Source organism: Canis aureus, chromosome 12, assembly GCF_053574225.1.
Source record: "Canis aureus isolate CA01 chromosome 12, VMU_Caureus_v.1.0, whole genome shotgun sequence".
Classification (NCBI taxonomy): Eukaryota; Metazoa; Chordata; class Mammalia; order Carnivora; family Canidae; genus Canis; species Canis aureus.
In genome coordinates, this window is record NC_135622.1 from 31,368,124 (window position 1) to 31,392,535 (window position 24,412).

A 24,412-nucleotide genomic window follows, 5' to 3' on the forward strand; every position below is an offset into this window, starting at 1 on the left:
GCTACACTTTATGTGGACAAGTTTCTTAGTACTTATTTTTATTACAATGAAAAACAGAATTGATTCCAAAATTCTATGTTTGTAGCAATGGACACATGAATTAATTAGCAAATTAAGACTCATTCTTAAGAAATGCATTTCTTTTTTGTGGGGCGGCTGGCTGACTTAGTCAGAAGAGCATGTGACTCTTGATCTCAGAATCGTGAGTTCGAATTCCACTTTGGAAATAGAGATTACTTAAATAAATAATAAACTTCAAAAAAAGAAATGCATTTAAAATATATTTTATTTATTCATGAGAGACACAAAGAGAGAGGCAGAGACATAGGCTGAGGGAGAAGCAGTCTCCCCGTGGAGAGCCCAAGGTGGGACTCGATCCCAGGACCCTGGGATCACGACCTGAGCCAAAGGCAGACGTTCAACCACTGAGCCACACAGGTGCTCCAAAAAGAAATGCATTTCTAACGAAAATTTTATGTAAATGTTTTTATGTTTAATGTTTTGATCAATTGTGTACTAAATAATACAGTGGCAATCCAGTTGAAATATTTCTACCACTTAGTTTTACTTAGGGTCACAAGATATTTTTTAAAAATTAAATTTAAATTATATGTTTGTTGTGAAATGTATGATACAGTGACGAGTAAGACCTTCAACTAGAAAACTACTCCATTATGGTAAAATCCTGTGGGAAAAGTAATGGAAATATAAGTTCAAGCAGAAAAAGGAATGATAAAAAATCTCCATCTGTTAAGTACTAGGTTGTTTATGCAATTTTAAAAAGACATTTTAAAATTATATAGAGTAAAATTATCTTAGTGTACAGTTTTTTCAAAAGATTCTATTTATTCATTCATGAGAGAGACACAGAGAGACACAGAGACACAGGCAGACAGAGACACAGGTTCCCTGTGGGGAGCCTTATGCAGGACTTGATCCCAGGATCCCGGGATCATGACCTGAGCCAAAGGCAGACATACAACCACTGAGCCACCCAGGTGCCTCTTAGTGTACAGTTTTAAGAGTTTTGTTAAATGCAGAGTCACTTAGCTGGCACCATAATAAAAATACAGAAGCAGTTCATCACTGCTCCTCCTTTCCTTCTTTTGCCCCTCCCTGATAACCCTTCTGCTAAACTCCCCACCCTTGGCAACTACTAATCTGTTCTGAGTCTCTATAGTTCTACCTTTTCCAGAATGTCATACAAATGGGCACAAGGATACAGCACATATCCTTTCACATCTGATTTCTTTCATTTAACCTGATGCACTGGGGATTCATCATGCTGTAGTGTGTATCAGTTATATGTTCCATTTTATTCCTGATTCGTATTCAATTGTCTGATGTGTCACAGTGTGTTGATCAATTCACTAACTAAAGAATTTTGGAGTTGTTTCCACTTTTGGTTATTAAGAGTTAACCTCTGTAGACATAGTTTTTCACTTCTCTTGGTTGAAGACTAAGAAGAAGATTGCTAGTTTATATGAAAAATGTATATTTAAGAAACTGTCAAATTGATTTCTGAAGTGGCTATACCATTTTGCATTCCCACCAGCAATGTGGTTTTCTTCCTTTTTCTTTTTTTAAAATATTTTATTGTTTATGAGAGAGAGAGAGAGAGAGACAGAGACAGAGAGAAAGGCAGAGACACAGGCAGAGTGAGAAGCGGGCTCCATGCAGGGAGCCCGACGTGGGACTTGATCCCGGGACTCCAGGATCACACCCTGGGCCAAAGGCAAGCGCTAAACTGCTGAGCCACCCAGGGATCCCCGGTTTTCTTCCTTTTTCAATTTTAATTCTGGTAAGTGTGTAGTACTATGTTTTTGAGGTTAATTTGCATATACTGATTGATTAATGATGTTAAGGATCTTTTTGTATGATTACTTGACACCCCCATATGTCTGTAATGAAAAGTCTGTTCAAGGCCTGTGCCAATTTTAAATTGGGTTGTTTAATTTTTTTATTGCTGAGTTTTGAGAGGTTTTAAAATATATCCTGGACACACATCCTTTAAGTGGGATATTAATTCTGTGATCAATTTGAGAAGAATTAACATCTTAAGAATGTTGTCTCCCAACTCATAAACACTGTTATTTCCTATGCCTTTATGTACACCAGGCCTTACCTGATACCATTGTCTTCCATTGTTTTCAGCAGATGGAGACTGCACACATTTTGTTAGACTTGTACCTATGTATTTTGTATTATCATGTTATTTTTAAAAATTTTAATGTTTAAGGGTTTGTTGCTGGTATAGAAACATATTGATTGTTAACCTGGGACCCAGCTAAACTCATTGACTAGAACTAGGAGTTTTTTAGTAGATTATGTGGGATTTTCTATGTACATGGTCATGTCTTCTGTGAATAGAAGGATTTGTATTTCTTCTAATTTGTATGCCTTTTATTTATTTTACTTGCCCTATTGCAGTAGCAAGGACTTCTGATACAACACTGAGTAGGAGTGATGAGAGTGGTCATGTCTGTCATGATCTTTGGGAGAAAACATTTAGCTTAAGTATGGTTAAGTATGATGCTAGGGTGTAGGCTTTTTTTGTGAATGCCCTTTAGCTAGTTAAGGAAGTTCCATTCAATTCCTATTCTGCTGAGAAGGTTTATCAGAACAAATGGTGAATTTTGTCCATTGATTTTTCTATACCCATCTAGATGATCATATTTTTCTTCTTTAATCTGTTGATATGGTGAATTACATGGATGGAATCTTTTAAAAAGATTTTATTCATTTATTCACAGATACACAGAGAAAGAGAGGCAGAGACATAGGCTGAGGGAGAAGCAGGCTCCCTGCGGGGAGCTGGATGCAGAGGGATCCAGTGTCCCCATGGATGGAGTTTTAAATGTTGAACCAGCCTTATGCTCTTGGGATAAACCTGTTTTGGTCATGATGCATTACTCCCCTTCTAAAGTTTTTGGAGGACTTTTAGGTCTACATTTATGAGAAATGTTGGTCTGTAGCTTTCTTTTTTTACTTTCCATCTTTGTCTAATTTGGATAGCAGGGTATTGGGGACTTACAAAATTCCCAAAATTATTTGGGAATTCCATTTTCTTCCTCTTAAAGAACTTGTGTAGAATTGGCATTATTTTTTCCTTAAATGTTTCATGGCATCAATCAGTAAAACTATCTGATCCCAGAGAATTATTTGGTAGAAATTTTTGAACTAAGAATTCAATTTCTTTACTAGAAATAGGATTATTCAGTCTATCCATTTTTTTTTGAGAAAGCTTAGATTGTTTATGTTTTTCAAGGAATTGGTCTGTTTCATCTAAGTTGTTGAATTTATGGGCATGAAATTGTTCATAGTATTTCCTTATTATATTTTTAATGTTGTAGTGTCTGTAATGCTGTTTCCTCTTTCATTTTTAACGATGGTCATTTCTGTCTTCGTTCTTTTTATCTTGGTCAGTCTGGCTAGACATTCATTGACTTCGTTGATCTATTTAGAAAGAATCAGCTTTTGTTTATCGATTTTTCTCTATTTGTCTATTTTCAGTTTCATCGAATTCTGAATCATTTTTGCTACTTCCTTCTTGCTTTGGGTTTAAATTTTCCCTTTATTTTCTAGTTTCATAAAGTGGAAGCTTAGATTATTGATTTGAGACTTTCTTATTTTCTAATGCAAGTATTAAACTTCCCTCTAAGCTTTACATTAGCTGCAATCTGCAAATTCTGATAAGTTGGCTTTTCATTTTCATTCAGTTCAAGATACTTTCTAATTTTCCTTACGACTTCATTTTTGACTCAAAAATTACTATGTATAAGTTGCATAGTTTCCAAATACTTAGGGTAGGGAGAGACACAGGGGAAAGATAGGTGAGCTTCAACCAAAGAATGAATGAGACAAAGAAGGTGAGGGTGCAGGCTCAATTTAGCTGTATTATTATTTCATTTGATGTCAGCAGTTCATACTTGGTGATCTCCAGAATATTTATACATTTATCCATATTTAAAATCTTTCTCTTCCCTCTTAATTTTTTAAAAAGATGTTATTTATCTGTTTATGAGACATCCCCCACCCCACCCCCCTCCATACACACACACACACCCACACACACACACACACACAGAGAGAGAGAGAGAGAGAGAGAGAGAGAGAGAGAGAGAGAAGCAGGCTCCATGCAGGAAGCCTGATGTGAAACTTGATCCCGGGACCCCAGGATCACTCCCTGGGCCTAAGGCAGGTGCTAAGCCACTGAACCACCCAGGGATCCCCTCTCTTCCCTTTGTATATTGATAAGCAGTAAACAGAGCTAATGTTTGTGCAGCAACTAAAAGTTGGCAAAGTGCCTTCTATGATACATTAATTTGTTTATATGTACCCCTGAAGCCATCATTCCCATGATAAGGAGAGAAAAATAATGCCCAACATAGAGAAATTAATGGGATTTGTTCTAGTCCTCCGTTATTTATTTATTTATTTTTTATTTTATGATAGTCACACAGAGAGAGAGAGACAGAGGCAGAGACACAGGCAGAGGGAGAAGCAGGCTCCATGCACCGGGAGCCTGACATGGGACTCGATCCCGGGTCTCCAGGATCGCGCCCTGGGCCAAAGGCAGGCGCCAAACTGCTGCACCACCCAGGGATCCCTAGTCCTCCGTTATTGAGTGCTAAAACTCAGTTTTATATTCATATTTTTAAACTCAGATTCCCAAATCCAATATTCTTTTCAAACACTACACCTCTGCTTTTGTAGCAGGCATGTGAACTTGCTTTCAGGTGCAGTACAGAGGGGACATATTCTAGCAAGAACCTTGAAGAGATATATGTAGAGAATCTCCATGTGTAGCAGGAAAGGGCAGCTGTGGAGATAAGGAGAGGGCTTTCTAGCAGATTGATGACTGAAATCTGCTGGAAGAACTAAAGGGGTACCTAGAGAGTGAGCCCTACTTAGGTAAGAGAACTCTAAGGCCTACATAGGAAAACACCAGTATGCCCTTGGCCTCATATCTGATGCAAGGTGCTACCCCTTACTCTGTGCCTCTTAGTGGTAGGGTATAGAGAGAAGAGAGTAATGGAGAAGCTCATTTGATCCTCCACAGCAGCTATGCATCAAGCGTCCTTATTATGCAAAATGATCTGCCTTTATTTTTCTGGGCCATTCTAGGAGAAAAGCCAGATTTAGTGATGGGAAGGGGGAAGGGACTCTGCGTGTGAGAAGGGCCGAGCCACAGAGATCTGGGCTGCAGGCCGAGCCACAGAGATCTGATGGAATGCCTACTGTAGCAGAATATCCTACATGTTTTGGGACATAGCGTATTTCTGATATTTTGGCTCAGATTATTTGGTGCTGAGAGGTATAAGACAATAGCAGGTGTAGCAAATGGCCAGGAGTGCACATCCCTGATCCATCACTTACTCTTGTAGCCTTGGGCAGACTCATTAACATCTCTAAGCCCTGTTGCCTATCCTGTAAAGTGGGGATGGTGGTAGTACTCTGGTGGCTTTCCTGTGGCACTTGGTACGGTCATCTTCATCTTACGTTTCCCTAGATGGGATGCTTCTTGAGATCTGAGACTGTGCATCACCAGTGACTAGCATAGAACTGCTTACCACAGTACTCAACCAATGGTTGCTGACTGTGACTGGCAGTAGGGAAGTGGTAGGGGTTCATGGGTCAGACAAATCCAAGTTCCGATCCTGGCTTCACTATTTATTAATTGGGTGAGTTACTTCATTTCCTCCATCTCTCTTTCCTTGTCCCAGTTAGATACCTTGCCTCACAGGTAGTGGTGGAGATGAAGGGAAGAAATGTATGTGTGGTGATCAACTGAGAAGTCACCACTGTGTTGACTGTGGGCAGACAAGAGATAGAGAGAGGATTGAATGTGGAGCCAGGTGGCCTGTGCCCAAGTCCCTGATCTGACAAATTACCAGCTTTCAGATCTTGGACAGGCCACCTAAATGTAAACTTTCCGATCCCTGTTTTCTCATCTGTCATGTAGAGATGTGAATGCTCCATTGCCTCAGGACTGTTGGATAGTTCTGATAAAGTGATATATGGGAAAGTTTGAAATCCATGAAACACTAACAGAATATAAAGAATTATTATACTCTGACCTATGTTTCCTCACCCACCTGAGTCCTCTGCAGGATGTCAGAGACCAGTAAGGGGCTCTGAGGGTCCAGACAATTCCTTTTCTTTCAAAGAAGTATCTTTTTATGAAAGTCTGCTGCCCCCTGGTGGGTATTATCACCACATTGCAACAAATTTTCCTGGAGAAGATTAGATGTTTTGGCTGTGGACTTCTAAGGAAACCAGCATATCCCCTGCCCTTGGTATCTGACATTGTGCTGGAGAACATAGCACATTTGGGGCAAGGAAGAGACAGACTTCTCTTGCCCCCAGTGTGGAGAAGTCTTGCTACAGAGGAGCCTGTGGCCTATTAGGCTGTGGGGAGTCTTGTGGTTACACTGCTATGCCACCTGTGCTGAATGAGTCATGGAGGGTCCAGCTGTTGCTCTCCAAACATCTCATGGCCCTGGTATTCCTCTGCTGAAATTAGGGATGTCTGGTAGGTGTTGTCTTTGGTGCAGGAGCTCCCAAACTACTGAGCTCTTTTTAGACCTGGAGTGGGGGGACGTCGAACCCTTCTATCACTAGGTAATTTATTTTTTTTATTTTTAAAAAGATTTTGTTAATTTATTCATGAGAGACACAGAAAGAGAGGCAGAGACATAGGCAGAGGGAGAAGTAGGCTCCCTGTGGGGAGCCTTATGTAGTTCTTGATCCCAGGACCCAAGGATCACGACCGGAGCCAAAGCAGTGCTCAGCCACACTGAATCACCCAGGAGTCCCTGTAATTTATATTTTTACCCCACAGATAAACATTTACTAGTCCTTGTCCCAGTTATGAAAGTGCCCTATGAAAGTGTGTGTGTATATGTGTTTTAAATTTGAGTGCTAATCAAGGCTTATGCGTTATATAGGGTTGTTATGTCCTTTTAGTGTCTTTCCATCTAAAATAGCCCATCTTCCTTACCTTTAATTTTTTTTCATATTGGATTTTTTGAAGAGTCTAAGCCAGTTGTGTTACAGAGTGTTCCACAACTGGATTTGTCAGATTGTTTGCTCATGATTGGGTTCAGGTGAGACATTTGTGGCAAGAACCCTTCATTGGTGACATTGTATCCTTCTTATCTCACATCAGGAGGCTCCTGCTATCAGGTTATATCAGTGCCTTTTAATGCCTCTATGTATCTGAATAACCTGGGGAGCTTCCCCCCCCCCCCATATAGATTCTTGGGCTTCATATCTGGAGTTTCAATTTCATTGGACTGGGGTGCAGTCAGCACATTTTAATTATTCAGAAGCCTCACACAGATTCTGTTGGGTGACCAGGGTTGAAACCATGGGAGCGTAGTGTTCCGGCCTCTCTCCTTTGTGAATTTGCACTGTCCATGCAGTGCAAATGGATGGACATTGTAAAGCCTTCCTTCCAAACCAACAGAACCAGAGCAGTGCTGCTGAGTCCCCCTGCTTCTCTATCACCCAAAGAACCTCTTTAACCCAACCTCCTCCCATCAACCACGGGATCCTGAGAGATGACTCACTGTAGCCCCTTTGCCCTGGATCACAGAGTCAGGGGCTAAGTTGGATCTTCTGGTTGGGTATGGATGGTGGCAGGTCTGATTATAGACATAGTGTTGGTGCTAAAGAACCTGGAAGGAGCTCTTCTTGGGGATGGGAGGTGCAACTGTCACAATCTACTCATTTGGGTGAGAAGGAGGGAGCTAATATAATCTGTGTCCCTGAACTTTCTTCCCATGGCTGGGAGTGACATTTCTGGAAATCAGACTGGCTTTGAATATAAGAATTTGTAGATACTGAACATTCCTTATTTATATTGCAACAGACCAGTTAGTTACAATTCTCACTATCCCAACATTTGTGTTCTCTCTCTTTCTATCCACCGCCCCCCATAATCCTCCCACACTGCATATAAGGATATATTAACTTTCAATCTCTACTTCAGTGGAGAAGACAACAGAATTATAAGTGAGCTTTAGAGATGCAGATATCAGCATGGATGGAGCAGTGGAAAGAGGAGTTGGAACTTTGGTCTTCTGAGCTTGTGACTAGGATCAGGTTCAAAACAGTTAAGAAAATGTGGTCAGGAGGCATGGAGAGTCAATCAAAGTGGAAAGATTTGCAGGAGCTGCCACTGAGGGGAATGTGTTTCCATGGACTGTGGGAGGAGAGAATGGATCAGGAAGTGCGGAGTGCAATGGCTGAGGAGGAGGAACTGCAGGGGGATGAAGACAGAGGAAGCTTGAAATGCCCTTAAGTTTGGCAGTGTCCTTTAGCACTGAAGATCCAGCTGATGAGCCAAGAGCAAAAACTTGGCAATGGTAACACCAGGCTGATCATTGCACAATCCGAGACTAGAAGGAGCTCTGGCGCTATGTCATTTGTCCCTTCTTTAGACCATTGGGGAAACCAAGCCCAGATTGTGAAAGGATGTGACTTGTCCTGGGGCACTTTTATTCCTGGGTTTTCCCCCAAGGAGCCAAGAGACTATTTCTTCAGAAAATTTTTTTATTTATCTCATTGCTTTTCAGACTTCCAAAACCAAACTGAAGGGGAAGAAGATGGTGGGTAAGCAATGAAGAAATAAGAACACATGAGGCGAGAAAGCTGACAGTGGTCATTTTGGGGGCAGGTTGAATGTGTGAGGATGCTGTCTGTTCAGTGGGAGACTACAGGGGAGAAACTCCATGAGCCTGTATGTGTTGGGACATGTGTTTGTCATGCAAAGGCACCAAGGAGTGTAACTGTGAGGTTGTGCAAGTGACTGATATTGCTATGTTTCAAATTACTTGAGGTCACAGTTTCAAACTTTTAAAATGGTTTTGTCGAGTCCTCAGAAGAATTGAAGCTACGTTTTGTGTTTTGGTGCGTTTTCAATCTGAGCCACTGAAATTAAATAAGAAGGCTGAATCTAGAGTTGTCCAGAGTTTGTTCTATGGAGTGTTAATATAGTTCACGTAGTGGGGAAAAATGTTTGGAAAAGACTGGGGTTACTATATATAAGTCTTCGTAGGGCTTTAGAGCTTTGTGAATCTCCAGGTGAGGATGTGGTGTGCAGCATCTCTCAAATCACAGCATCATGGGTCTTCTCCTTGGGGCTTAGCATCTTGGGAAGCCACAATTGTATGGATCACCATTTTAGAGACACTGTTCAAGTTCTAAACACTTATTAAGTGATGAAGATAAGAAAAACTTTTTAGTTTTTAGTATGAAAACTTTACTCATGAAATTGATTTTTAAGCAACATTTAGTAAAAACACTATATTCAAAGATGATGATTTTAAGTAAATTTAAAGGCTCTATTTGATTTTTTTCCCCCATGACTCAACATTTGTGGTGAGACAGCATAGAATTTGCTCCTTCCACTTTTCATTCTTTTCATTGGACAGTTACATGCTTGACCATCTATTCTTTTACATGTTAACTTGGAAATTTAACTTGGATGTTTAACTGAAATTCTCGAATCGGTCTATACTCTTCTCCCAAACTAACTCAAAGACGTGAGTATGCTTTAATTCTAACCATCTCTCATGACTTATATGCCATTGTTGTCCAACATCTTAGTTCTGTCTTATATCTGGAAGCCCCCAAATTAGATCTTATGACTATTATTTTATACATCAATATTTGTATAGATTTGTTTGCATGTTAACAATCTTGCTTGCTTGCTTCATTCCTTCTTGTATCTCAGACATTAGAGTTTTCCCACTGAGGTCTGTTTATAACAAGCTCTGCTTTGCTCTGTCTACCAGTTTCTTTATTTCAGTTTATTCTTGAGGGATAGTTTTGTTTGGCATTAAATCTAGGTGGATAGTTATCTTTAAAGTTCAATCCCTTCATCTATTAGATATGGATATTAAATATCTTCCTTAATGACTTCATCAGGAGGTTCTTGAGAGGACCATATGGCTTAACAAGTAAAAGCTTTAAACAATAAATGTCAAATGTTTTGTTTGTCCTCTGCTTCATAGAAAACTTTGGAAGTTGTGTAAGACAGCACTAACTTTTTCAGCAAACGGGCTCTTTGCCAAAATACACTAGCACAGTGTTTCTCAATCTTGTTTTCATTATGTCCCTATAAAGAGACTTCTTAGATATATTTTTCTAATTACTCTCTCCCTGTAAAATTTAATGCTACAGATATATTGTATACCTATTATGTACTGTGTGTATGTCTGTATTTTATTCATAAAAAGAATAAAGATTATTCACCTCCTACACTCAGAACTAATTTTTTCTCCCTTCAGAGCCATATCACCCTCAGTGAGAATGCATGTCTTAGTGGCATTAGAAAGCAGAATTTTCAAACCACACCATTACCTAAGGATCAAGCTTTGGAATTGGATTAACTTGCAATAGAGTCCTTGCTCTGTCCTTGATGATCTGTGTCACACTGGCAAGTTATTTGGCCTCTCTAAGCCTGTTTTAGGCTCAAATATGGTGACAGTAACTAAATGAGCATTAACTACAGTGCCTGAAACACAGTAATTGCTCAATAAATGTTATTCACAAACATTTCCAAAATAGTCTGTATTTCTTAACCCTTTTCTTTTATTACTTTATTGTAAGAACAACACATTAACACATTAACACAACACATTTAAACATTAAACATAACATGTTATGTTTTAACATATTTAGACATTAAAGAAAAAATAGGTTATGTAATTCCACCCTCTCTTCCTCTCTAGACCCAATCCTCAACACTGTAGGGGGTACTCCAGAGGAGGCAAATGCCTGTGGAGGTTCCTACTCAGTGGCCCTGTGAAAAGGAGCTCTCCCTGAGGGGCCTGATGGGAGCCCGGGGAAGGAGACAGAGGTCCTGAAAGGACAGTTCTCAGGGCAGCTTTGCTGAGGTCACCACCTCACAACACACTGGAGGAAATTCCCCAGAAATAGCCTGAAGTACTTTACCTGACTCTAGGGCAGTGGTTCTCAAAATGTGTTCCCTGGACCGGCAGCATCAGCATCACTTGAGAATTTATTAAAGCTGCAAATATTTAGATCTCACCCCAGATCTCTTGAATCAGAAACTCTGGGGTTGGAGCCCAGTGATTTGTATTTCTACAAGCCCTCCAGGGGATTCCGAGGCACTTTCATGTTTGAGAACCATTGCTCTGGGACAACTGTTCCCTCTCACAATGTCCCGCGGAGGGCATGATTGCAAAAGGTTTGCTGAGAGAGGGGCCAGCTGAATCCCCTCCTGAGAAGAAACAGAGGTTGGAGGCTTAGAAGGCTTTGGGCCAGATGTCAACTGTGAATGCCTGAACATTCCTTAGAGACTCTAACGTAGCTGGATTCTGTTCCAAAGAAGCTGTCACTTAGAGGTCAGTTTGGAGGCTGAACTGAACCCAACCACCAACAAAAGCATTCAGGATTTTTCTGTGTGCTGAGGATCTTCCTCCACAGAATATTATGTTTTCTTTCATATGAAAATAGGACATCAAGGTTATGCCAACGTGTGATTTAGCTAGAGAATACCTGTATCTTTTGTCCCCAAATGTCTCATGAGTCCAGGCTTAATTTTGTGCTGGTCAATATGGTCCAATCAGAAGAATGTTCTGGTAATCTATAAATGTATTTCTCTAAGGTTAAGGTTTCTGAGCCAATAATAGACCTTAATTCCTCTGCTTGGTTCTTCAAAGAAAAAGAAAACAGTGGGATTTAAGCAGCTTTCCTTCCAGCAACTTCTAGACCTTGTAGAAGAGAGACTAGTCAGTTAAGGACTAGGTCGGGCTACATATAATAGGATACCTAAAATAGCAGTGACATATATATGTAAGGGTTTTGGGATCCCTGGGTGGCACAGCGGTTTAGTGCCTGCCTTTGGCCCAGGGCGCGATCCTGGAGACCTGGGATCGAATCCCACATCGGGCTCCCGGTGCATGGAGCCTGCTTCTCCCTCTCCCTCTGCCTGTGTCTCTGCCTCTCTCTCCCTCTCTGTGTGTGTGACTATCATAAATAAAAAAAAAATAAAAAAATTTATATGTAAGGGTTTTATTTTCTCACAGCAAAGAAGTCTTCAGGTAGGCAGATCACGAACAATGGTTATCAAGATTCAGGCTCCTTTTATAATTCTGCTCCATTGTCCTAGCTTGTGATTGGCATCCTCAGTGAAGGTCACTTTCTTCCCGGAAAGCAGGACTGAGGAAGGGAATAAGGGAGAAGATAAAAGGGGGCTGGGGCTGCCTTCACTGTGCCTCCCTGGAAGCCTCACCCAGAACATCTCTTATATCTCTTTGGCCAGAAAACTAGCAGCAAAGGAGTCTGGGAAATGTCTTATTCTGAAAGGCAATGATCCCAGCTGAAAGTCATGGTTCTGTTACTAAGGAAGAGGCCTGGATAGTGAGGTAAGCAGATAAGAACCTGTGCCCTATGTGAGACTGATTCTGGGGATGTACAGGATCTTCAAGGGGTTGGGGAGAGAGCACTTGGTAAGGGATGAGATGTGTGACAGCCTTGAGCAATAGCATCAAGATGACATCCTGAGATACAATCTTATTTGTTTCTCGGCTTCTTCCAGCAAAGAGAGGGGGTCCCATGTCAGGCTTTGCTCCAGGAGCAGCTCCATCCATTCCAAGGAGGAGAATGCAGAGCTTTTCCCTGGCTCCCCTCCATCTCCCCTCATTCCCTGACAGCTGTGCACATAATGTTTATGTGCCCCCTTCCTCTATTTATGTATCCTGGATCCTCACTCTCCTTCCTTTGTTTTCATCTGACAAATGAAGAAACTAAGTCTCAAGGGAAGAAAAGAACTTTTCTGGCTGCAGAGCTACATTTTAGAATTGGATGTCTGAGGGTTCCCTATGTCACGATGGGATGCCATGACCTCCTTGCATTCCTTCTGTCTCCTAGTTGAGCCTGAGAAAGCTGGGCTGAGAACTCTGCTAGGAATTCTGCTAGCTTTTAATGAAACAGGGGTGTATTCGGTAATAGGAAATGTGTCTTTTTTTGGGGGGGAGGTTATAGTTAAATAACGTCTTGGGGGGCAAAGTGTGTGAGGGATCTGGGGGAGGGTAGGCACAAGGGCAGAAGTGCTGAGAGACCCCTAGGTTTGTGGAAGAGCTATCTGAGAGAGGCCCTCCAAGTCCACTACCACCCCTGAAGGGTAATCAGCAGCCCTTCCCAGCCCTATGTGCACATTCTCCTAGCCCTTTTCTCACAGGGAGGAGCGTCCCTCCACAGCTTGCTGGAGCCTTGGGCTTGCGGTTTGGAGAAATCTGGAGCCAAGTGGAAACTCCTGACCATCAGGATTTCATTTCCTGGTGACTTGAGTCTTTGGGCCTGGAGACTGCTCAGAGTCTGAACAATCAAAGCTGTGGGCCTTGAGACTTGACAGAATTTGGCTTTAAGCATTTGAATGGATGACAATAGGGGAACGGTTAAATAAATTCAGGTATGAAAGACTGTGCAGTATTTAAAAAGAAATGGGGATATAGACATAAAAAGGTTTCTAACATGTATTATTAGTGAAGAAAGCAATTTATAAATTTAAAAATACAATGAAACTAATTTTGTTTCAAATGCACATGTATGAAGCTGTACTATAAAGATGTTTTAGGATTCCAGCAAACCAGTAACTTCTCTGAGCCTCACAGAGTTGCTGTGAGTCTTAAAGGAAACCATACCTGAATGTGCTTTGCAAAAGTTAAAGTGGGATACAAGTATAAGGTAGAAGGTATGAAACTATACTGTGCTATATGTATATATTTGAATATATATATATGAAACTATATATATTCCTGTCCTTGCTCCCAAAGTGAAATTGGGATAAGGACAGAAGGAATTGGGAGCTTATTATAGGATAGGCACTGTTCTAAGCACTTCTCATGCATTACTTGCATATACTACAGCCCTGTGCAGTAGTATTATTAATATCATCCCCATTTCATAGTTGAGGAACTAAAGCACTTTAAAAAATGATTTATTTGAGGGGGGGGGAGAGAGAGAGAGAGAGAGAGAGAGAGAATGAATGAGCAGGGGCAGGGGTGCAGAGGGAGAAGGAGAGAGAATCTCAAGCAGACTCCCTGCTGAGTGCAGAGCCTATATGGGGCTCAATCCCACCACCCTGAGATCATGACCTGAGCTGAAGTCAAGAGTGGGATGTTTAATCCACTGAGCCATCCAAGTGCACCTCCTCCTTTTTTTTTTTAATGATTTGGAACTGAAGCACTTTTAATTTCCATGGTCATTCAGCCAGCAAGCTTGAACTTGAACCCAGCTCCTGACATCACAGCGGTGTTCTTAACTGCAGTAACATGTTGAAGCACCCTGGACACATTCCTAAGTCCTATGTCTGCATAAAACTTTTGGACATCCCCTTCTTGCAGTTCTGAGGAAGTTCAGATTTAAACTTCCCAGAATGAGTATGTGACGCTGGTTCTAAACGCTACTGAGTGCATATTCTAGGCTTTAGCCAGGCACAGGAGTGACAATGGCTAACCTTTTTTGGAGCACTTGCTGTACGCAAGACATTCTTCTGCTGAGTGCTTTGCAAATACTAATTCAGTGCACCCATTTTATACAGGCGATAACCATTATCCCCACTTTACAGTTAGCTGAGAAAAGGGCTGCACAGAGTTTAGACGCAATGTGAAGTTTGCACGCTCAATGCAAAGATGTGTAAGGCGTGGTCTCTGCCCTCAGGTCAGCGTATAACAGCACCGAACAGAGTAGTCAATAAAACAGCGCCGCAGATGCTGTAGTGCCAAAGGTGCTCAGGGAGGACCAGTCAATCCCTGCGAGGGGTGGTGTCACGTCTGCGGGATCCCGAGAGGCTCAGGTGCAGGGGGGGGGGGGGTGGGGGCTGCACGGGCACTGCCTGGAATGAACGAGTGCGGATGCACCCTAGACTTTCGGGTGACGACCGAGAGCCACGCCAACCGCAGCCCCAGCCACAGAAAGGTGGCGGCTGCTGCCTGAGGCGCGGGCCCTCCGCGGACCCCGCGACCCCACCACACCCCCGCGGGTCCCCGCAGAGCGCGGCCGGGAACCTGCCACGGCTCCCGGCGGCCTGCGGGCTTCGGCGGCGAGAAGCCCCGCCCCGCCCCGCCCCGCCCCCCCGCAGGAGGCAAACTGCGCTCCTGATAGGCTGAGATGGTAAGAGCCCCGCCCCCGGAAGACAGCGGGGATTGGTGGCCGCGACACACGCGGAAGGGGGCTGTCGGGATTGGTTGCCGCCTTCTCCGCCGTCGGAGCGCCGGGCTGAGGCGCCTCGGGTAATTTTTCCGGGGAAGAAATGTCTGGATCTCTGTCTTCCCGGTACAGACTCCTGCGGAGACTGCTCGTCACGTGTGCGTCACTTTACACCTTTTTGTGAAAAACCAAACGTCCCTTAAGAGGACGATCTAGTCATCCACGGCCGTTCCCGCGGGGAGCGCGGCGCCGTCAGTTTCTGATTGGCTCGCGCAGCTCTGGCCGGACGCCGCCCCCTGGTGGTCCGCGGGGGTAACTACCGGCGCTGTGGCCGCGCGGAGTCCGCTCCTGGCCTGCTTGGCTCCCGGAATGAAAGCCTCTGGACGGCCTGGGGTGGGTTCCAGCGTTTCCCTAAGCCCCGTTTCCTGCCTTCCCTGGCTGAGCCTCATCTGTAAAACGGGGATAATAATACCTCAGTGGGTTGCTGTGAAGTTTCAGTGAATTAATATGCTTAAGGTTTGCACAGTGTCAGGCACATAGTAGGTGCACAATAAACGATACTTGGTGGAGCTCTGTGAACTGGTTAAGAATGCATGTTCTGGAGTTTGAAAGACTAGCCATTGATTCCCAGATTCCTTAGCCTCTCTCTGGTTCCTCACCTGTAAATGAACAGACTAACAATAGCACTTATTTCATGGAATTGTGGATTGAGATAATACTGGTATATATATATCTATATATCTATATTGTGGTTAGTATCACTGTCGTATAACAGTCGAGATATATGTATATATATATCTCAATCGATAAATGTTGCTTCTATTATCATCATCATCATTTTTTTTTCATCATCATCATTTAACTGTTATGATTACTGTTTCCATTCTTCTTCCTCTAGGCAAAAGGCTGCGTTAGCCCAAATTGGCCCCTCTGAAAGAGGAGTAGTAGTTTACTTTGCCTGGAATTAAAGTCTGTAAATCAGCCACATTCAGTTGTGTGAAGACCAGGCTTGGATAATCTCTACATCACAGTGCTGCCCACCATCTCCATCGTTCTTTTAGGCACTGTCTTCTTAAGCCCCAGTGAGTACCTGAGAAGAGCATAACATAATCATTTTGGTGCAGAATTAATTTATCAGAGTATCTTTTATACTGATTATAGTGTTTAACAGCATTTTGAGGGTAGGGCACACAGAATGGTATATTCTGACGGGGTAGGATAAGACATCTGGGTTTTGAAAGTGAAGGACCTAAGTCAACATACACTCTACTGTACGCCTGGGATGGGACCAGTGATGGTGAAGCGTGTGGTGCTGGTTGGGCGCTGGGCACCTGGGAATCCTTGTAAGGCATGGAAAGAGTGCTGGACTAAGTCTCAGAGATTGAAATTCTGGATATAATTTAACTACTCTCTGGCTATATGACTATGGATGAGTCACTTATATTTTCTGAGAATTCATTTCCTTGTTAGTAAAGTTGATACAAGATTCTCTTATATGGTGCCTGGCACATAACATACACTCTGTAAATTCTAGTTATTGTTATTATTATTGTTTTTAATTCTTCCTCTGAAGTATGTTGAGGATTGGGGGCAGGGAATGCATTCCATTACGTTTTATACTCTAAGAGTCCCGGGTGTCTGAGATCACCAGATGAGCAATTGGGAGTTTGGCAAGAGTAGTTCACCTTTTCTATTTTTTACTTATCTCCTCTTCTGTCCTTGGTGTGTCCATCAGGGGAAGTCACACAAGTGACCCAGTTTAATGAGGTCTTTATAATTCCTTGGATACCTCCTTACCTTGCTGTAAATCTGCTCATCTCCCATCATTTGTCCCACATGCTCCCTTCCCTTTTGGCCTGTAAGATGAGATTCTAGCTACATCTTAGGCCATGTGCCCAGTGATCTCCATGTACCTTGGCAGCTTGGATTTTGGGGCTCTTCTCAGAGTGAGCGGCTTATAATGGGAAGCCCAAGGGTTGAGGTGGTATTGATAAGAGCAGGAAAGGGAAGGGCAGATGATATCTTCTCCAGTCATCCAGCTATTTTTTGCATGATTGCTATATTCTACTCAGTCTGGAGTCTATATTTCCTCCCTTCTGAAGACATATATGGCGCTGTTTCTCAGTTAAATGTAGACAGAATTTTTAGTAGGAAAATCTGAGGATTTTGTGTTGGGCATTACATTTGAATCTAGCCCTTTACCAAAATTTTAAACAAATTTCTTATTTTCAGTTTTATTATTTATGAAATGGCAATAATTGGAATACTTCTGTGTAGTAAAAAGGAATGAACTATTGATAAATGCAGTAACATTAATGAATGTTAAGTAATCATGCTGAGTGTAAGATGGCAGAAAAAAGAGTACATACTCTATGCTTTTATTTATATAAAATTCTAGAAAGTACACACTAGTCTATAGTGTCAGAAAGCAGACCAATGGTTATCTGGAAACAAGCAACCAGAGAGGGTTTGGAAGGAGGGCACAAGGAGACTTTTGGAAGTGATGGTTTCATGAGTGTATTCATCTGTCAAAACCTATTAAATCACATGCTTTGAATGTTTGCAGTTAATTGTTTGTCAGTACCTCGGTAAACTCGTTAAGATGGTGATAGTAAAACCTATTTTTAAGTAGTTGTGATTTTTTTAATTGAAGATGAACATTGCATTGAAGTTCCTGGAATAATACCACAAGCAATTGATAAAGGGCATTTCTATTCTCCCCCACTTAACACATGTTTTTAAAGATGATATCAAAGCATTAACTTTAGTATCATATACTTATATGACAAGGCATATAAGCAGGTCCCAATACTTTAAGTAATAAAGGGTATAATTTCTCCTGCTTTCTTTGGGGTCACAGGTAAATGTATCTGGTAAGGATTAAATGAAACAGTCACACAAGGAACTTTGAACAGTGCTGGGCATGTAGTGAACACGGTATTTTTTTGACTACTAAAGATCTTCCTCAACGATGGGATGAGATCCTGATAAGTTGAAAATATCATAGGTTGAGCATATATTTAATGTATCTAACCTACTGAATGTCATCATTTAGTCTACCCTACCTTAAATGTGTTCAGAACATTTATAGTTACCTACAGTTGGGCAAGATCATCTAACACAAAGCCTGTTGTATAATAAAGTATTGAATATCTTATGTGATTTGTTTAATACTGTACTGAAAGTGAAAATCAGAATGGTTGTAAGTGTATCACTTGTTTACTTTGTGGGGCTGAGTGGAAGCTGCAGCTTGTTACTGTTGCTTAGCATCTTGAGAATCATACTGCCTATCAGTAGGCCAAGAAAAGATAAAAATTCAAAATTCAAAGTGAAGTTTCCACTGGATACATCTCTCACACCATCATAAAGTAGAAAAATTGTAAGTTGAAGCATTGTAAGTTGGGGGCCATCTGTATCATCACTGCTATAGGCTTAACAGATGGTAGAGAGTGAGTGAACAGTGAATATTGGTTGTAATTACAGTTATTTTTATTACTAGATTGGATGGTCAGGAAAGACTTGCTAACAAAAGATCAAGGAAGCTGATTTTCAAAAGGGTTTACCTTTCCTGAGATTTCTTGATGGAGTTGAATCTTTTTTTCTCATGACAAATTGTGACAGAAACCATCTGGAAGAAATTTGGTTACTCTATTTTTCAGGAATAAAATAACTCATCATTACTGTTGATACAGATGATATTAAAGGTATCAGGTATACTTGCAGTGATCAGTGAATTTGGATGAGAATAAATAGTCCCCAATCCTAACAGTGGTACTGGTATTTGGGAGTCATAAGTTAGCATCAGACATAAGAACTCTTGGGAAACTTGTCGGAATGCAGATTTGTGAGGTTTACCTATAAATATTTTAGCTCATTGGTTCTGGAATAGGCCAGGAATTTGTATTTTATTTTATTTTATTTTATTTTTTATTTTTTTTTTGTTTTTTTCAGGAATTTGTATTTTAATACTCATGCCCAGTTGATTTTGATACAGGTAGTCTGTAGACCATACTTTTGGTAGTCTGTAGACCATACATACTTACTCATGTAAGACGTTGGTACCTTGGACAGCGCCTGGAGACACAGGCCCAAGATTTTCAGGACGCAGGATAGCTCCCAGCATCTGTAGCCTCATATACTGTGGGAAATGAAGTCCAGTTCTCAAAGGGGCTGGCCCATTTTCCTAGAGAATACCATCCCCACCCCCATCAGTTTTGGGAAACTGAAAGTTCTGGTTCCTGATGACAAAGAGAAGGGGTACATGGCCCACCTTATAGGAGAAAATATTTTAATTCCAGAGTGTGCCTTACTTGGAATTCTGGGGCAGTGGAAGAACAGGTAGTCTTCAGAGGATCGGAGACCTTCCTGAACTTGTATATAAAATTGTGAAGTAGATTATGCGCCTATATTTTAGTGGATGGGGAAGTTAACTTTTTCTTTATTTGAGGGTGGAACTTTTCTGAATCAATTAACTTGTATACTTTTCTGTACAGTTTGTGTACTTTGATAGACCTCTTAAGATTTGTATGTGGGATGCCTGGGTGGCTCAGCGGTTTAGCACCTGCCTTCTGTCCAGGGTGTGATCCTGGAGACCCAGGATTGACTCCCACCTCAGACTTCCTGCATGGAGCCTGCTTCTCCCTCTGCTTATGTCTCTGCCTCTCCCTCTCTCTATGTCTCTCATGAATAAATAAATAAAATATTTTTCAAAAAAGATTTTTGTGGGAGACTAGAGAGTTTTATTTAAATTCTCCTTGGCATTCAAGTACCTAATTATCATCAATATCACTTCAACTATGACAACATCAATAAAAAACAAGCAAATAAACAACCCTTGAAGGTATCCAACTCCGACATCTCAAGCCATAACTTGAAGAATTCTCAAGTGTTGTGATGGAAGTCCATTAAAGTTGGTACAGAATTTGATATAGGTCATGTTGGCTAATCTGGAAACCTTATTTTGCTGAAAGACTATCTTATTATAAGCTACCATTAATGTGGGAAATGAGGTTGTTTTGATGATTAAGGCATTTTCTTTCATATATCATTTGATCTTTAAATGTTATCTTTGGTCTTACAAATAGACAAATCAGTGGTTATGGAGTGTTGAGTTAGCTAATATTTGCAGCAGGTCAAACTAAAGTGATGGCTATTAACAATATTCTATTTAATGTATAGCCCCAAAGCAACTAGTTAGTAAGCAAACCACCTCACATTCATTATATGTGGCCTGTCTGATAATAATCTGTAGCTGATATTCTTAGATACATAACATATGTAAAAAGAAAGTCATTCTCTCAAAGACATAGCTGATTGGAATGATCTGTTTTGAAAGATTTTCTGACTATGGAGAAGGCTCTGCTGAGTCACTGCCAATAAGAGGAGCTACTCCAGTGTTAGAGAGGGAGGATCAGTGCTATTAATATGCTCATCAGCTCCCCAAGAAGCTAAGGGCATGCATTTTGGAGGTAGTTTATATCCATGACCCTGATATTTTTCTTTCTATGAGATAGAAATTATTGAATCAAGGTTCTAAGCAACTCAGCAGACCTTTTGAACTAGCAGTGCTAGTTTCAGAGTAAAGATAATCCAGGTAATTTCTTTTCTTGGCTTCTGTGATGCCAGCTTCTCATGTTTGATTTCCCACCTCCATGTCACTGGATATCCCCTATCAGTCTCTTGACTCACTCCATCTTCTTTGCTTGACCTCCAGACTCTTTCCTGGGTTCTCTTTTCTAGCTACACTATCTCCCTGGTAGATTTCATTTAGTCGCATCATGTTAATACCATCTATATGCAGATGACTCCCGAATGTAAGACTGCAGTCTTGACTTTTCCTTGTGCAGCAGGCTCATAAATCAAACTGCTTACTTGTCCAATTGCCTCCATGACTTGAATGTCTAATAGGCATCTTCATTGTAATGAGTCTCAAACAACTCTATTCTCTCTCTACTCTTCCTTCTCCCTAAACTGTTCTCCCAGTTTCTTCCTCAGAAAGTGACATCATCCCAGTTTCTTAAGATAAAAACTTGGGAATCATTCCATTCTTTTCTTTGTGTGTCACATCTAGTTAATCAGTTCCATCTCTGGAATATATCTCCAATATGTTCATTTCTTCCATTTCTACAACTGTCACCGTCAGGTCAAACAATCAGAAGCTCTCATCTGCACTATTTTAATGGTCTCTTAAGTCTTATTTCAGCTTCCATTTTTGTCCTACTCTAATCCTTTCTCCAAACAGCAGCCAGAATAAATCATAACTTAGGTCATATCATTTCCCTTCTTAACACCCTCAATGGTTTCTTATGGAATTTAGTATAAAATTCAAACTACTTCTCTTTTAAGATTTATTTATTTGAGAGGGAGGGAGGGAGAAAGAACATGAGTGGGAGGGGCAGAGGGAGAGGCAGAGAGAATCTCAAGCAGACTGCCCTGAGCATGGAGCTTGATATGGGGCTCCATCTCACGACCCTGAGATCATGACCTGAGTCAAAACCAAGAGTTGGATGCTTAACTGACTGTGCCATCCAGGCACCCCCAGACTATTTTCCATATATGTATGTATGTATGTAATCTCTACAACCAACACAGGGCTTGATCTCATGACCCCAAGATCAAGAGTTGTATGCTCTTCCCACTGAGCCGACCAGGTGTCCCAAGATTACTTTCTTACTTTAAAACCCTATATGAGGGCAGCCCGGCTCCCTGCATGGAGCCTGCTTCTCCCTCTGCCTGTGTCTCTGCCTCTCTCTTTCTCTCTCTCTCTCTCTCTCTGTGTCTAATGAATAAATAAATAAAATCTTAAAAAAAAGACCCTATATGATATGGTTATGCTCATCTCTCTGACTCAACTCTTCCTTCTCTCTCTTGCTTTCTGTGCTTTCACCACATGAGCCTTCCTCTGGTTCCTTAAACACACCAGGTTCATCCCCACCTCACAGTGTTTGCACTTGCTGTCTCTTCTGCCTGGAACTGTCATATTAAAGAACTTCACATGACTGGCTTCTTTTCAATATTCAGGTTTCAGCTCAAATATTATTTTTATAGAGATAATTTATTCATAACAGGAATCATTCATTTATTTCTCCTTTAGTTGCTATCTCTCATGTCACCCTGCTTCCTTTTTAAAAAAAGATTTATTTATTTATTGGAGAGAGAGGAGAGAAACCAGGGAGCCCCACGTGGGGCTTGATCCTAGGACCCCGGGACCACGACCTGAGCTGAAGGTTGACGCTTAAGGTTGACCCAGGCACCTCACCTTGCTTCCTTTTCTTAGTGTTTATCACGTACTGGGTACAAATTTTGTATGTCACATATTCAAGCAAGCAAAAGAAATGGAAATTTCCTTGTTTTTAATAATGACTACAGTAAGCTAAGCTAATGTCACAAACAGCCTCAAATTTCAGTGGCTTGATACAATAAAGTTGATTTCTTGTAGAGTAGAATGGGAGATTATGGGCAGGAAGGCAGGGGAAGGAGTGTCTGATCTGTTACTACTTCTTGTCCACTCTGATCTCCTTTGAGTGGTTGCAGACTTGTCTGTTGTTATCAGCCACATGCCTTCTAGTTGGGCCCATGCCAATCACTCAGCATCCTTTTTGTGTAAGGCAGTTTGCCTCTCCTGGTCCACTGGTGCTGTCTCAGACAACTCTGTGCCCTTATTTGGATTATGGAAAGCTTTATGATACTTTCCCATACCATTCTTTGCTGACATATACTGGGGTAGGGTGGTCGCAGGACAGCCATGCTGGGTTTTCTTTCTGAGGGTACAGGCCAGCTTCCATTCTACTCTGTAGGGAACACTCTCTGCTGTGGGGGACATAATGTGAGTTTGTAAGAAATTCTCAGCTCTCAGATTCCTGAAACTAATTGGGGGCTCTATCTTCACCCAACTAAAGTTTCTTTTCTGAGACGGGCCAGGAGGAAAGGCCTCTGTTTATGGCACCTTCACCAATAATTTTCTCTCTTGCTTTTATCTCCCAGTTTTGAAGCTGTTTCCTTCAACTGAGAAAAATCTTTGATCTTCTCTTTATGTGGTGAGAAAGCTGACATCTCATCTCTTTTTTTCCCCCAAACTGTGTTTATGGATAAACTCTGTGTCCTCTACTTCCAGACTTTTCTTCTTGATGTTCAAGGCCAAGTTTTTTGAAATTAAACAAAACAAGGCAAAATAAAGCATTTCCTCTCCAAACATCTTGATGTGAAATACTATTGTCTCTTCTATGAGAAGAAAAGAATCGATGCATAGACTCAAAGCCACCAAGAGTAGTGCCAGTAGAAAGGGACCTCTGCTTCTGAAAGGGCATAAGGGAGTGTGAGGGTGAAATTAGGTTGGCTGTGGAAATGAGAAACTGCCGTGAAGGTCTCAGACTATTACTTCTCCACCATATCTCGTGTATGAGCTCGTTTCCCCCAGAACATAATCTCCACATGAGCAAAGATCTTGATGATCTTATTTATTACTTACATATTTCTGGGACTTAAAATAGTGCTTGTACTAAGTAAATATTTATTAATTAATCAATTTACAGTGATTAATTAATATTTGCTGGATGAACAGAACAAAGGCTTTGGCATTTTCCTGAGCTTCAGTTTAAGCTATGACTTCTGTCTGCTTATGTCGTCCTATTTCTATATCCCTTGAATAACTGTGGATCACCAACTGAGGTATGCTGACATATGAGGAGCTCTGAGCAGACCCTCTCTTTAGACTTAGCCGTGTAAATACTCTAAAGACTGAATTCAGTTACCAGGGAATGCACCTGGACTGCTAACACAGACCTAAGAACGTCCCTTCTAATGATAAGCACTGAAACAAAGTGAGATTTTGTTATCTAAAAATTAATATGACTCAAGAAGTTAGAACTAGAATATATCCATGTTTTATATATAACATATTTCCTTCACATTATTTTAACTTCTGTAACATTAAAATAAACTGAGCATGACAGTCCTCTTACTCAGACTAAAGCAACTTATGAACATGCCATTTCATATTGTTTAAAGGAAGTAAATGCTTTACAAAATTTGGAGGGAGAAGACAAAGAAAGGAAATCCACTTCTTTGGTCCATTTTTGAGGCAAAGATTTTGCTCCCTCGTCACAATCAGACCCTGATATTGGGCTCCACACTCTTCCACAGATGTCTCCTTACCTGCAGTGTGTGCCCAGTCTTCCCAAACCGGCCAGGATCTTCTGTTTTTCCATCACCTTGGCCATTCTATTCC

General features: G+C 41.3%; 1 long non-coding RNA gene across 16 annotated transcripts in view; it reads left to right on the forward strand.

Annotated features, from left to right (window-relative positions):
* Positions 1-24,412, forward strand: part of LOC144280927 (uncharacterized) — a 764,680-nt gene that overhangs the window by 8,836 nt on the left and 731,432 nt on the right. For 12 of the 16 annotated variants that reach the window (XR_013349369.1, XR_013349361.1, XR_013349370.1 and 9 more), the window contains exons 1-2: positions 15,208-15,579; positions 16,085-16,268. This is a non-coding gene — a long non-coding RNA (uncharacterized LOC144280927). Of the gene's footprint in view, positions 1-12,298; positions 12,402-15,192; positions 15,580-16,084; positions 16,269-24,412 lie in introns of those variants that run through there. The other 4 variants (XR_013349373.1, XR_013349372.1, XR_013349362.1 and 1 more) reach the window with 4 other exon arrangements.